This window comes from Macaca thibetana, chromosome 6 (genome assembly GCF_024542745.1).
Source record: "Macaca thibetana thibetana isolate TM-01 chromosome 6, ASM2454274v1, whole genome shotgun sequence".
NCBI classification, from domain to species: domain Eukaryota; kingdom Metazoa; phylum Chordata; class Mammalia; order Primates; family Cercopithecidae; genus Macaca; species Macaca thibetana.
The window spans coordinates 58,593,689-58,610,124 of NC_065583.1; the positions used below are offsets into that span (position 1 = coordinate 58,593,689).

At 36.4% G+C, this 16,436-nt stretch overlaps 1 protein-coding gene across 4 annotated transcripts in view; it reads right to left on the minus strand.

The window, feature by feature from the left end:
* The window catches only part of SNX24 (sorting nexin 24), a 193,649-nt gene that overhangs the window by 61,030 nt on the left and 116,183 nt on the right, over positions 1 to 16,436 (minus strand). The gene's annotated exons all lie outside the window — the stretch shown is intronic.

Genomic DNA, 16,436 nt, shown 5'->3' on the forward strand with positions numbered 1-16,436 from the left:
GCCTGCTTGAACCAGGTTCTTTAATTGGAAACATCACAGCATTTAGCTCACTTTGTACTCTAGCAATTAAGAACAATTTGGAAAAGTGTTGTTGATTTTTTTTACACTATTGTCTCCTTGATTAGATTTCCAAAGGTCCAGACAAAACAAATGACAACACTAGCTAGCACTATCGGTACAAATAAAAGCCCAACAGCCAAATTACTTACTATGAGAAATGTGAGCCATCCCCATCCATTTCTTCAGTATCTTACATTTATTTCCCCATATCCTTGTCTCTTGTGTAGGTTAGCGGCAATATCTCTTATAAAAGGCATCATTTTATACCCACCTTTACACAATTATCTTTTCTCCAAATAAGCCAAATCAACAGAAGAAATTATTTTTCTTGATTAAGCACCCACATTTCTCTTGGGAGGGAACAAAACAAACAATTAATCTTTCCTTATTTGTTCTCAGAAGTCCCTGCCTCTTTAAACTCAGGCTATCCAGGTACCTGTGGCAGCCAGTCGGCAGCAATTAGGCCTGAGCGGAAAATGAATGCACTCCAGGCTGAGGGCCTAATCTGCTGAGAGGCTGTGTGAGAGGGCAAGGTTACACCAGGAAAATTCCCTTGTTGTTGGAACACTGTTCAAAATTACTACCTGACTTCAGCATAATTAACCAGGCTTGGGAATTTATATGAACTAAGTAATTGGAAAGAATTAGCAAGAGATATGTACATTAATCTTTACCAGTTACACAGTGTTTAATGAAATTAAGGGTCCTGTGCTCATTCTTGACTTGCTTAGTTTGCACACTTTCTACTTCACCTGTAGAACAAGGAGAATATGCTACATGAAGACTAAAACAAAAAAACCAAAACCTCCAACCAAACAAAAGAAAAAAATTCTAGAAGGAGAACTAGAAATAAGCTAAAAAATTCAATAGCAGACTGTTACATAAAATATAATGCATCCATAGTATAGAATATTATGGAGCCTTTGTTAGAATTGTTTTACAAAAGAATCCTATTACCAAAAAAATCTATTAGGAATACATGCTAAAGTATTCATGGACGAAAATACGATATTTGGCAGTTTCTTCAACATAATATGGTGGGAGTAACTGAGGAATACAGAAAAGATTTCCCCTGAGTTGATCATTGTTGAAGCTGGATGATAGGAACCTGAGATTTTATTATTTTTATACTTTTTATATATTGAAAATTTCCATCATAAAAAAGTTAGTATTTAAAAACCTTATCTTACAAAAACATGTAATACATAGTAAATGCATATGGTACATTTTTAAGTTGAAAGAGGAATTTACAAAGCATTATAGATGATACAGTATTTGAAAATATATTGTTATAAATATGCACAAGAAAAAGACAAAGAAGGCATACTATAATTTTGACATTATGGGCCACTATTAATATTTATTAGTTAGGAGCTGGCCTGTGCATTGTGGGGTGTTTAACAGCATACCTCTGTTTACTAGATGCTAGTACATCCTCAGCTGCGACAACCAAAAGTGTCTCTAGATGTTGCCGAATGTTCCCGGTGAGGCAAAAACTGTCCCTGGTTCAGAACTATTGTGCTTTTTTTTTTGAGACAGTCTTGTTCTCGTCGCCCAGGCTAGAGGGAGTACAATGGCAGAATCTCGGGTCACTGCAACCTCCACCTCCTGGGTTCAAGTGATTCTCCTGCCTCAGCCTTCCAAGTAGCTGGGATCACAGGGGGCTGCCACCACGTCCAGGTAATTTTTGTATTTTTAAAGTAGAAATGGGGTTTCGCCATGTTGGTCAGGCTAGTCTTGAACTCCTGACCTCGTGATCTGCCCACCTTGGCCTCCCAAAGTCCTGGGATTACAGGCCGGAGTCACCGCGCCCGGCCCAGAACTATTATTCTAAGTGGATGCATCACAGAAAATTATTTTTGTTGTTTGTTTTCCAAAGATGTTGGATATGTGCATATATATACGTATTATATAGTGAGAACAATAACAAAAATACTGTTATTAAAATATATTAACGTGCAAGGAGAGAACTTTAATGTCTGTGAAGAAATAGACTACTTCCATTAGAAAGTAAATGACTACGAAATAGACTTGTAATGATCTTCCTTGGATTAAACTGGAGTCATCAAGCTAAAAGTGAAACTCACTACAAAAGCTAGTTCTTTCAAAACCCATGATTCCATCACACACAAATCTGAAAAAATACTAATCAAAAATATCTAAAGAATAATGTCTGCCTTCCTAGAATCTTCTCTGAATGGAAGATTGCAGTATTGAAAGACAGTAGAGCCCATAGCCACCTTAAAAGGACTAATATTCACAGAAATATAATGCCAACTCAGGGTTTATGTTTTCATCAGATAAAACCATCTACTGTAAGAGAAGTCTGAATGTGAAGAAAAGGTAATATGTGGTCTTTCTGTCCATATACACGAAATGACACCACTTGTTTCTAAAAGGGGCTTTGAGTTGGCTTTCTGGAAATTAGTACAGGTCTGTACAATGTCGTCACCCCACATCCCAACAGCCTTCTTTCTAGAAGCAGCATGCAGCTGTGAGCCATGAAGCAGCAAGGCCAGCTCTAGAAGATAATTAATTAATTAATTAATTTTTCAGACAGAGTCTCACTCTGTCACCCAGGGTGGAGTGCAGTGGCACAATCTTGGCTCATTGCAACTTGCACCTCTCAGGTTCAAGCAACGATCCTGCCTCAGCCTCCTGAGTAGCTGGGACTACAGGCGCGTGCCACCAGATCTGGCTAATTATTGTATTTTTAGTAGAGATGAGGTTTCACCATGTTAGCCAGGCTGATCTCAAACTCCTGACTTCAAGTGATCCACCCACTTTGGCCTTCCAAAGTGCTGGGATTACAGGCATGAGCCACCATGCCCCGCCTAGAGGAGAATTTAATCCAAAACATTCACCTTATTAAAAGGGGGCTCTAGGTGAGGTCACTGAACTTAATGACAGCTGAAGGCATTTTTAAAAATCAGTATGCACTGTCAAACCAGTTGGTCAATATTTTATAATGCATAGGTTGAAAACTCCCAAAGTTTTATGTTTTAAGCCCAGTCAAAGCTCTGGGGCCACAATCCACTAGAGTTAATATTTTTATTCATTTCCCTTCTCTCACATAAATCCCTCTCTATGAAATACCTATTTTTGATATTTCTAATTGCCATTACTGATGTGGTCTTTCTGTCCACTGGCCTATGTCACCTCTGAAGGCTCATTACCCATAGCTTGGTAGGCTTGGCTTTCATCAGGCTTGTCTACCCAAGGTGAGCAAGAATGCATTATTTGAATTTTTTAAATATTGGTTTATTTCCTAGAAAAGAGAGTGTACTGTTTTCCTTTAAAGAAATAATATATATAGATGGTTTCAGAAATTTAAAACACTGCTCTGCACTAAAAATTATTTTAAGTGAAATACATATCATTTAAAGGAGATATCATATCATATTTAAAGTATATACTATATTTTGAGATCAATGGAAAGCATGTAAATCACTGAGAAAAATAAAATGTATTTGAAATGAAGTAGTACAATTCTCCATGGTTATAATGCAAGACTTAAAAATATGAAAAGAAATATCATGCATTGTTCTAAGAAATTATTTGTAGCACTAAGATTATTTTAAATGAAGTACATATCATTTTGAGATAAATCGAAAGCATGCAAATCACTGGGAGAAATAAAATATATTTGAAATTAAGTAGAACAATTATCCATAGTTATAATGCAGGCCTTAAAAAACTATGAAAGGAAATGTCATACATTGTTCTAAGAAATTATCTGTAGCCTTCATAAAGAGTTTTCAGTTTAGCACAAAAAGTCTTATAGAACTACCATAAAATCTACAAATCTATAGGTCACTGTCTACAAAAACTAAATTTATAAAACAAAGGCTTCTAAAGTTTTTTTCATTTTCATATTTTGTCAATATTTTCACCAATTATGATGACAAACTTGTCTGCTAAATCCTAAATAAGTAGTTAGGGTTTTTCTGTATGAAAAAACCAACCACTGAAACTAGGTTATAGGATTTCTAACCAGGCACAACAGAAACATGTATGTACAACAGAATCTGAAAACATGTGCTAGCAATGATGGATTTAAGTTATTAACAGATCAAAAAGAGATGGATGGTGGTTTGCTTTTCTTAATCTACATCATCATCTAGATCTATTTAAAGATATGTGGCACACTAACACACTTGGTTAAGGTTTCGATAAAATCAGTAAAAATAATCTGCCCCCGTTACATTGAGTCTGTATCGATCAATAAAATCACTTGTAGAAGGACAGTACTGTTAAGTACTGACAATCCCAGCCATTAATATTATTTAACACACTGTTCACAATCTTTAACAAGAACAAATAACAGTTTGTCTCATGTTATAAGCAGGACCTTCATAGAAACTGTATCTACAGGCTTCTATGGTGATTTTATAAAGTTGAAATTATACATCCCTCTTTCATCAACCCCCACCCCTTCCCAAATACATAGGTCTTGTTCTTTCCTTCAGATGCAGTTTAAAGGAAATCCTTGGTAAGAACCAAGACTGCCATGACAAATCACTTCTTAATCTAAAACTTCTAAGAACCTGAGTTGTCAGGGTCAGGGTGGCAATAAGCATAGATAGCATGGGGCTTCCCTGCTGCATTCTGACTTTACTCAGCTTCATCAGTGCCTTAACCTTGTCAGATGTGGATTAAAGGAGAAATTTTCAACAAATCCTCAGCCAGAGTTGGATGGCTAGAAACAGATATGTTCATGTCTGACCATGTTTGACTTAAGACCACAAAAATGGAAGGTGGAGAAAAAGAAAGACAAACATATTTTACATAAGAATGTTTTTTTACTTATATAGACATCCACAACTACATGAATGATGAGAAAACACCATTAAGAAGTAAAACTAACTTAGAAACAATAATAATTTGAAGATAGTAATTAGAAACTGCTCTAAACTTAACCATTGTAGTTTTCATGACTCAAAATACTAGCAGCCTTTGAAATGTAGTGGTTTGTGATTTTCATGAGATGAGCAAGAGGGAACCCCTTCTCTGGAAAGTGAACCTGGAAAGCGTTGAAGACCTGAGTCTCAGTTTAGTTTAATCTGTTGCTCTCAGCTCAATTATGGCTTCTCTACAATTCTCATGAAGTGATTTAAACAAATAAGCAAGAACTTGGGGGTCTTCACAGGACTTAAAGAAAAGGCTAAAAAAATATTAACTGCTAGCACTATTTAAATAAATGAGAAAAAGGTGAAAATATGTACCTAAAAATGGCTTGTGGCCATAAAATAGAAATTTTAGGAAATTTAATAATAAAATGTCAAATTTATAAGTAGTTTACAGTCATGAAAAATAAGTCCATGAGTACACTCTAGTATGGATGAAAATGTGGTTCACAAAATAGCTTAAGGACTAAAAATTTTGTAGTTTAGTGCTACAAACTAGTAGTTTTGTACTAGTATTCCAACTAGCACATCACTGCTTATCAAATGAGAAAGAACACCAGAGAAAACATCACATGGTGATAGAAGACACCCCCTGCCTGACACTTAATGACCATTTGTCTCGGGAGGCAGACAGGATGTTGTTTAAACATTTTCATGAAGCAATAGTGATAAAGGCAGCAAAACAGCTACTGACTCAACAATTTTCAAAATAAAATACCAGTTTTTACTGCGTCATGGGGAAGGAAATCAAGTTACTGCAGAATCTTTAGGAAAGTGAAGAAGCCCACAGAAAAGATAACAAGTGGAAAACGCAGCCAGTGTAGGGAGGGGAAGGCAGCCTACTTTGGAGGAAAATGTTTTCTTAAACACTGGGGGTGTTTGCAAAGGGTCAAAGGCAGACACAGAGACTCTATCATTCAGAGATTCTGTTATTCTGTAAACCCCATGTCATTAAGCCTCTATGTAGAGTGAGCTATTTTCCTTTATTTCCTTCTTTTGCCTATTAAACCTGTGCTCCTAACTCCTCGTGTGTGTCCGTGTCCTAAATTTTCCTGGCGTGAGATGATGAACCCTGAGTATTTACCCCAGACAACATAGCTGCTTCAGTTCCTTTATGGGTGTGTAACCTAAATTAATGCCATCAGTGTGATCAGAAAAATAAAAAAAAACAAAAACAATGCCTTATGAAATCTCAATTGATAGTCTTCCCAAATGACAAGCAAAAGCAAATAAAAATTCTCTCGGTAAATTCAGTTCAATTCTAGCCCCAAAAGCTGCATGAAGATAAAGATTCCAGGAAATTAGGTTGGGTATGGTGGCTCACACCTGTAATCCGAAGAACTTTGGGAGGCCGAGGTGGGCGGATCGCTTGAGCCTAGGAGTTCTAGACCAGCCTGGGCAACAGAGCAAGACCTCATCTTGTCTCTAATATATATATGTGTGTGTGTGTGTGTGTATTTTCTTTTTTATTATATATATAATAAAATATTTTGAAACCCCAAAGCTAGCAGAAGGAAGGAAATAAAGATTAGAACAGAGATAAATGGAATATACGGAAAGAAAAGAAAAACTGTATAACCTAAATGAAAGGGACAAATGAGAATTTGCCCATTCTAGAAAGAAACACAGAATATACCAAGACTAAACCACGAAGAACTAGAAAATCTGAACAGGTCTTTGGTAGGATGTTTAATCTATAATCAAAAATCTCCTGACACAGAAAAGCTCTGGACCTGATAGCTTCATTAAATTCTATCAAATATTTAAAGAACTGACACCAATCCTTTTCAAACTTTTCCAAAAAATTTAACAGGAAGAAATATACCCTAACTCATTCTAGGTAGCCAGCATTACCCTGATACCAAAGCCAGACAAAGACACCCCCAGAAAGAAAACTACAGACCAAAATTCCTAACAAGCACTGATGCAAAAGTCTTCAACAAAATACTGGAAATCTAATTCAGCAGCATATTAAAAAGACGATATTGGCCGGGCAGGGTGGCTCATGCCTATAATCCCAGCACTTTGGGAGGCTGAGGCAGGCAGACTGTTTGAGATCAGGAGTTTGAGACCAGTCTGGGAAACATAACAAGACCACGTCTCTACTAAAAATACACAAAATAAATAAATAAATAAATAATAAATAATTAAAAAATAAAAAGACTATAAAATATGACCAACTAGGGTTTATTCCTGGACTACAAGGATGGTTCTACATATAAACATCAATCAATGTAATATACCACACTAACAGAAGAGAAACAAGAGAAACAAACCACATGATCATCTAATTGATGTGAAAAAAAAACCTTTGATGGTCAGGTGTGGGGGCTCACGCCTGTAATCCCAGCACTTTGGGAGGCCGAGGTGGGTGGATCACCAGAGGTCAGGAGTTTGAGATCAGCCTGGCCAACATGGTGAAACCCCGTTTCTATTAAAAATACAAAAATTAGCCAGGCGTGGTAACAGATGCCTGTAATTCCAGCTACTCAAGAGGCTGAGGCAGGAGAATAGCCTGAATCTGGGAGATGGAGGTTGCAATGAGCTGAGACCATGTCAAAAAAAAAAAAAAAAAAAAAAACCACTTCTGGCAAAATTCAACACCCTTTCATGACAAAAATATTCAACAAAATTGGAATAGACAAAATTACCTCAATATAATAAATGTGATATATTTAAAACCAAAGTAAACATCATAATTAACAGTGAATGACTGAAAGCTTTTCTTCTACAACCATGAACAAAACTATGATGCCTGTTTTCCCCATTTCTATCGAACATAGTACTCAAAATTTAAGCCAGAGCAATTAGGCAAAAAAAAAAAAGAAATAAAGGCATCCTAATTGGAATGAAAGAAGTAAAATTATCTTTGTTTGCATGTGATATGACCTTACATGTAGAAAATCCTCAAGACTCTACAAAAAAAAACTGTTATAACAGGCAAACTGAGCAAAGTAGCACGATACAAAATCAGTACATAAAAATCTATTGCATTTTGAACAATCCAAATGAACAATCCAAAAAGGAAATTAAGAAACTATTTCCATTCACAATAGCATCAAAGAGAATAAAATACTTAGGAATTAACTTAACCAAGGAGGTGAAAGACTTACACAATGAAAACTACAAAACATGTCTGAAAGAAATTAAAGAAGATGCAAATAAATGTAAAGATATACCATGTTCATGGATTAGGAGACCTGAAATTGTTAAGATGTCACTATTACCCAAAGTGATCTACAGATTTAAGGCAATCCCTATTAAAATTTCAAAGAAATTTTTTTATTTTTGCAGAAATACAAAAATTCATTCAAAAAATCATATGAAACCTCAAGGGGCCCTCAAATACCCAAAATAATCTTGAAAAAGAAAAACATAGCTGGAAGAATCACATTTTCTGATTTCAAAACTTTCTCTAAAGCTATAGTAAATGAAAACAGGTGGTACTGGCATATGATAGACATACAGAACAACATAATGGCATAAACAGTACAGAAATAAATCCTCACATATATGGTCCAATGGTTTTTTGAGAAGAGTGCCAAGATCATTTAAAGGGGTAAAGATAGTCTTTTCAACAAATTGTGCTAGGAAAACTGGATATCCACATGCAAAAGAATGAAACTGGATCCTTACCTAACATCACACACAAAAATTAACTCAAAATGGATCCAGGGCCTAACTGTAAGACCTAAACTATTAAACTCTTAGAAGACAGCACAAAGGAAAAGCTCTGTGACACTGGATTTGGCAATGATTTCTTGAGTATGACACCAAAGGCACAAACGCAACAAAAGAAAAAACAGACAAATGGTACTTCATGAAAATTTAAAATTTTCTGCTATCAAAAAAGGCAATATATAAAATGGGAGAATATATTTACAAATTATATTATATAATAAGGGAAGAATATCCAGAAGATACAGAGAACTCTTAAAACTCAACAATGAAAAAAACAAACAAACAAAAAAAACACCCAATTAAACAATGGCAAAGGATGTGAATAGATATTTCTCCAAAAAAGACACATAAATGACCAATAAGCACATGAAAAGATGCTCAACATCAGCAATCATTAGAAAAATGCAAATCAAAACTACGGTGAGATACCACCTCACATCCATCAATATGACTAATATAAAAAACCCAGAGAAAACAGGTGCTGGTGAGGATGATGAGACATTGGAACCCTTGTGGACTGTTGGTGGGAAATAAAATGGTACAGCCACTGTAGATAACAGTATGGTGGTTCCTCAAAAAATTAAGAATAGAATTACATGATCAAGCAATTCCACTTCTGGGTGTAATACCTTAAAGAATCAAAAGCAGGATCTCTAAGAGATATTTGCACACCCATGTTCACAGCAGCATTATTCACAAAAACTAAAACCTGGAAGCAACTCATGTGTCCACTGACGAATAGCTAAGCTATATATATATATACACACACACACACACATACACACACACACACATACACACACACACACACACATTTTTCCCAAGAGTTTTAAAGGTTTTATTTTTACAAATCACAGCAGATGAACAATTAAGCCTTCCCTGCAGAGACTGTGTTCCAACTCGGGCCTGGGACACCGTTCACTGCTCCCAGGAAGGGGCTGGCACCACATATAATAGAATGTCTGTGGCATTCTATTATAGCTGCAGAAAATAAACTGAGATACACAGTGATGAATTTTATCTTTCTTGGATTTTTGTTTTGCCTTATATATCGCAGACTTGGAGCTGAAAAGGTGGGAACCAGGAAATGCTCAGAGATTAGACAAAAAAAAAAAAGCCACACCTAAAGCCTTTTCTGTCTAGCCATAGAACCCAGAGAGGGGCAGCCTAGCAAGACAGAAAACTTGTAGACACTAACCACTCTATTCCAGCCAAACACCATAGAAGAAACTGTGCCCCACCCCCCTCCACTCATGGCAGCAGAGGCATAGTGGGAAGCCTAGACTTCCACCCTTATAAGGCTGTAATGAGGTGTCGATGATAGGATGGTAACAGACACCCACATAAGGGACCAGGGCTTTCACCAATCGGTAATGTGCCCCCTCTTATGGTGTCAGCGGAAACCATGTGAGGAGCTTAGACTTCCAGGGCCAATGGCAGTAACAAGGTGCTCCACTCTTTCTCTTCTATAGTGGCATCAGATGAAATCTAGCAAAGAATAAGAACTTTCTACATCTTAATGGTAAAGAGGAGCATGCCTTACTTTCTAGGAATCAATGAGGGCCAAGTGAGGAGCCTAATCTTCTACCTTCACCTGGGAAAAACAAGGTGATGTCCTCCACATCCCATCTTCCCCTGATGGAACTGTTAGAGAAAGTCAGCTAAAATAGAAGGTATAAATAAGAGCCAGAGTCTCATAATTATAAAAATGTGTAAGATTCAACCAGAATTATTCATTGTACCAAGAACCAGGAAGATCTCAAACTGAATGAAAAAGATAATCAATAGATTCCAACATTAGGATGACAGAGATGTAAAGATTATTGGACAATGATTTTAAAGCAGCCACAATAAAAATTTTTCAATGAGTAATTATAAATACATTTGAAACAAAACAAAAGAGAAACACTCAATGAAGACATATAAAATCTTAGCAAAGAAATAAAAGATATAAAGAAGAACAAATGGGAATTTTAGAACTAAAAAATATAATAACTGATACAAAAACCTTAAGGTAAGGGTTCAACAGTGGAATGCAAGGAACCAAGGAAAGAATCAGTGAACTGGGAGATAGAACAATAGAATTTACCCACTCTGACCATGGAGAAAAAAAAAAAAATAGGCTAAGAAAAATGAGTAAGGTCTCAGGTCCCTGTGGGTCTATAATAAAAAATCTAGCATTTCTGTTATCAGAGTCCTGGAATAAGAGGAGAAAGAGGAAGCAGCTGAAAGTGTACTCAGTGAAATAACGGCTAAAACTTTTGAATCAGACAAGAGACATTAATCTATAGATTCAAGAAACCAGGATAACTCAAAAGGGGAAAAACTTAAATACACACCAAGACACATCAAAATTAAACTTCTGAAAACTAATGATGAGAATAAAATATTGAAAGCAGCCTTTTTAAAACACCTTAAATACAGGGAAAAAACAATATGACAGTGATTTTTTTAAAAATCAGAAACCACGAAGACAAGAAAGAAGTGTCATAATATTTTGAAATGCTGAAAGACAAGAACTGTCAACCCAGATTCCTATATCCAGGGTAAACACAGTTAAAATATTGTAAGGCCCTTGTAATGTTCAAGAGGAAAGTAAAGATAACAGGTAACTATTAAAAGAACAAATATAAATGAATGGGGGAACAATAGAAAGAATAAAAAAAACAAAAAAACAAAAAAAACCAGTATTGGTCGCCAATCCAAAAGCAGACAAGAAAAACAAATCACAGAAAAAGACGGAGTGATAGCACAGATGGCTGAACTAACCCCAATTACATCAATAATGATAATAAATTTAAGTGGGAAATTTTAACACATCTTTGTTCTTATAGAATTGAGTGGCCAAGTTAAATTAAGACATTTAAACAGAATGCTTTCATGTACCTCATAAATATATACACCTACTATGTACCCACAAAAATTAAAAATAAAAACATAAATAAACAGAATACTTAACAACACTGATCTGATTTTATATATATATAGAGAGAGAGTTCACTGCATTTGAGAATTTAAGAATACACATTTTCAAGCACATATGGTCAATTTTAGTAAATGTTTCATGGACAACTGAAAAAGTCAAAAATACAATACTCTTTGACCCACTGTGGACTACTGACCCAATGGTACATATCATATTGTATAATTTAAAGAATGAATGAAGGGCAGGCTAGTCAAGTAATAGGGTCTTGTGAAGACAGTAACTCAGGGGCACCTACTATTGTTTAACAAGCCAGCCTCACTCTTGCTTCGGAAGTGTCCTCTACAAATTAACTGTTTAAAAAAGGATTTGTATTATTAGCTTAGATTATCCTTAGTCCCGATTTCTGTGAGCTGTTTCTCTTTAGCTCTTGATACTAACTGTACATTTAATTACTGTTTACTCTACAAAAAGAAAAAAAATATAAACAAGAACTATTATTCTCAAAGTGATGTAAGATGTAACTTTCTCAGAAAGATAAATTCCACTTTATTGTAATAAATGGAACAAGTAATGTATGCACAACTCCATGAAAAACCTTTCTCTAAATACTATGCCAGTTTACAGGTTAATGTTTCTACTGAAGAATGGAGGGATGTGCCCATTAATCCACCCTCAAATGAAGACGTGAAGCCATGACTGAACCTCAACCTTGCCCATCGCTTGTTTTTTTTTTTCTAGAAGATTATGGATCTTGTCTCCAATGTACTGAAATATCACTGGCTATGTCTAGGCATTACAAGGATTCTGTCACTCTTTGTTCTCTATCCTTGGAGCACCTTTCCTATTTAAATGCTGATGGCTAGGCAAAGTAGCTCATGGCTGTAATCCTAGCACTCTGGGACGCTGGGCTGGGAGATCATTTGAGGTCAGGAGTTGAGACCAGCCTGGTCAACATGGCAAAACCCTGTCTCTATTAAAAATACAACAATTAGCAGGGCGTAGTGGCAGATGCCTGTAATCCCAGCCACTTGGGAGGCTGAGGCAGGAGAATCACTTGAACCCGTGAGGTGGAGGTTGCAGTGAGCTAAGATTGCGCCACTGCACTCCAGCCTGGGTGACAAAGCAAGACTCTGTTTCCAAAAAAAAAAAAAAGAAAGAAAGGAAAAGAAAAAAAAAAGCTCTTATAGTGTGTAACCTGAGGAAGTTTTCAACTTTTTTTCCTTCTATTATTCCCTTCCCTACTTGTATATTATACTCCCCACCCCCTTTCCTTCTGGGACTCCAGAAAGAAGTAGGATGTTAGACCTGGATTCCTCTATGTCTTTTGTTTGACGTTTCTGTGTCTGTACTTTATGGAACAGTTTTCCAACTAGAGAGAGAGCATCTACTGAATGTTTTCAATTGGATAACACATTTAATTCTAAGAACTCTCATGTGTTCTCAGATTGTTCCTTTTACACAGCATCCTATTGTAATCTCTGGGATGTAATACCACTGTGAAGCTCTCTGGATTTATTACATCAATTTTTAAGATATATTTTATGTCCTGAATTATCTCTTTCCTGAAGAGTCAGAATTTTAGTTCATCTTGGTCTTTTTGTTCATGCTACTTGTTTTCTTCAAATGCCTGGTTATCATCAGATCACGCTGAAGAAGTAGCCTGGGTAGCTTGGGTAGGATTCCTCTGCTAGTATGTCAGCAGGAGTGCTCGCACAGGCCCCTTGCCTGAATGCAAACCATATGACTGGAGCGCGCAGTCAGGTGGGCTTTTCCTTGGGGTAAGTGGGTGGGAAGGGGGTTGTCAACTTGGGGGTCCTACTATCTACATTAGAAGATTTAGCTCTTCCCAGCATTCTGTTTACTTTTTTGTTGTTTATTGTTGTTTTTAAAGATAATTATTTTTTTTAAAATGTGTCTGGTCACTCTGGTCACAAACATCAGTCTGCATGTATTCTGCACAGAATGAGTAGCCTAGGCATCTGTTCCATGCAGACATTGCTTGGATAGCCCTTATTTGAAATGCTTGGGACCACAAGTGTTTTGGATTTCAGATGTGTTCGATTTTAGAATATCTGCAGATACATAATGAGATATCTTGGGAATGGGACACAAGTCTTCATAAGAAATTCATTTATGTTTCTCATATATCTTATACACATAGCTTGAAGGTAGTTTTAGTCAATATTTTCAATAATTTTATGCATGAAACAGTTTATATTAAGTACTTATGTGTAGAATTTTCCTCCTGTGGCATCTTGTCAGCACTAAAAAGTTTCAGATTTTGGGGCATTCGGGATGAGGAACACTCACTCAACCTGTGCCCTGAATGGATCTACTTGTTTTCAGCTTCCCTGCACCCCCTCTATGCTCTGCCTTACCTGCAGATTCTGAGCCTAGAAGCTCTCCAGCACTGCCTGCACAGGCTGCCTTCCACCTCCACAACAGACCCACATGACTGAGTTTGGGCTGCTGCTTTTTGTGCTCTATCCACTCACATGCTCCCACCACATCCTATCTTCCAGAAAGTTGTTAACATTGTTCTTCCTTTGAGGATCCTCCCTTTTCCTTGCCCATCTACTACTTAACTCTTGGAGTTTATTCATTCTTAAGTTTCCGTACTTTCATTTCAGTGGAGTCTCAGGGAAGACAGGAAGTCATCTCAAATCAGGAGGCAAAACTATCACATAAACTGTGTTTGATGGTCAAGTCAATTTGGGAAACTGAAATTAATTTATTCTTAAGATTTTTGCTTTTCAGAAACTGGTAAACACTATAAAATGCTAAATTCATTAATTATCTAGTTCATAATTTCATTGGTAATTAAAAATTTTAAATTTAAAGTAATTGTGTTAATGAGCAAATATTATTTTACATTTTTAAAATAAAAATAAAGGTAAGAAATATTTCTGGTCTTTAAGTCAAAAGTCAAGGATATTTATGACTTTAAATTTTCTAGAAGCTTTATCTATCTATGAAAGAGCCTTGAATTGCAGTCTCAGGAAAGTCCCCACTTTTTCATAACCCTGGGCAATTTACTCAAAATTTCTAAGCATCATTTTCTGTGATGGGAATTTGCTGGTTGCCCTCCATTCCCCAACCCACGCTGAGAATACTCCCTTTTCTTTTACCAAGAATACCCTGGTTATTCATTAAGGAAATCACCCCTTCTCCCTCAGCTTCAGGAGCAGGCTTTGATTCACTTAACTCAGTGGGATGGAGGCCGGGCGCGGTGGCTCAAGCCTGTAATCCCAGCACTTTGGGAGGCCGAGACGGGCGGATCACAAGGTCAGGAGATCGAGACCATCCTGGCTAACCCGGTGAAACCCCGTCTCTACTAAAAAATACAAAAAACTAGCCGGGCGAGGTGGCGGGTGCCTGTAGTCCCAGCTACTCGGGAGGCTGAGGCAGGAGAATGGCGTGAACCCGGGAGGCGGAGCTTGCAGTGAGCTGAGATCGGGCCACTGCACTCCAGCCTGGGCGGCAGAGCGAGACTCTGTCTCAAAAAAAAAAAAAAAAACAAACAAAAACTCAGTGGGATGGCTGGCCATGGTGAGGTTCAGAAGTGGGCATGCACACAAATATAAGCCAATGAGATCAGGAAAAACATCTGCAGGACTCCTAGTGAAAGACACTGCTTCTTTATTCTGTGAAATCTTACTGAAAACCTTCTTTTCCCCTGTACTAGGCTATGTGCTAAGAGTAGGTGAGGTCTGGAACTGTTGCAGCCCTTTTGTACCACTAGGTGGTCCAGATGAAGCCTGCACCATGGAAAGCAGAGAGAAGCGACAGAGAAAATAACTACAGAAGCTTAATTTGGGCTATGGTTCAAGGTATCTCTGAAGCTAGATCTACCCTTCTGCCTCAAACATCATAGGTGCTAGCTGAGTGCTTATCATTAAGCAAAACTATACAAACACACACACATACAACCTTTATTGGTAAATTAGTATCAAATATTAACTTGTTTTTATTTTCAAGTTAAAACATCCTCCAAAATAGATGAATTTCTAGTTTATATAATTTGGAAATATAAAAGTTTAATAGAAAACTCTTTATTTGGCATAGACATTTTATTGAGATGAAAACCAATTTTCTTCCACTCATATAGAAAGATATTGTTATACTTAATTCTACTTTTACAGGGGATCGATTTCCTCATTCATTAAACCTCAGGGAGTTTTCCTGGGGTATATTATTTAAGGGGAAAGAGATAAGAAAACATAACAATAGCTACTTGATTTCTTATTCAATAAACAGAAAATGATTCTAGGAAATAAAATTAAGGTTCACTGTTCATCATACTTCAAATTACTCAAATTACTCAAATGCCAAATATAACTACTAATGTCTCCCTGATTAATTCTAGATTTTGATTCTAAGATGCTATATGTACTTAGATATTCAGCTAGGGTTTTTCATTTTTGTTTTAGAATTTGTTTCTAATCAAATCATTTGAAAATTTAAGTAGGAAAATAATAATGGTTCAGAAATGTACTTAAAAAATTAAAACTCACTTATGTAACCTTCATACTATTGTTTTTAATCTCCAGGCAAGTAACACTAAATAGACTTTGCTGTAATTGCTCAACTGTTAGACTCTGCAAAAATGATCACATGGAAATCTCTAGACTGGCAGAAGTTTTTGAAGGTAAATTCACTGATTAGAACCTATCCACAAATTATTTATACTGTGGCAATTCCACATTACTTTGAATAATACGCTTGTTTTTTTCTCCTTAAGATCTGAAATTTCTATTTGAAAATAAAGTGGCTTTTTCAAATACAAAGTAAAATATTTTTAAGAAACCTATACTCAAAAATACACACTAGGAAAATTTCCTAATCCCTACTTCTCTGCCAAA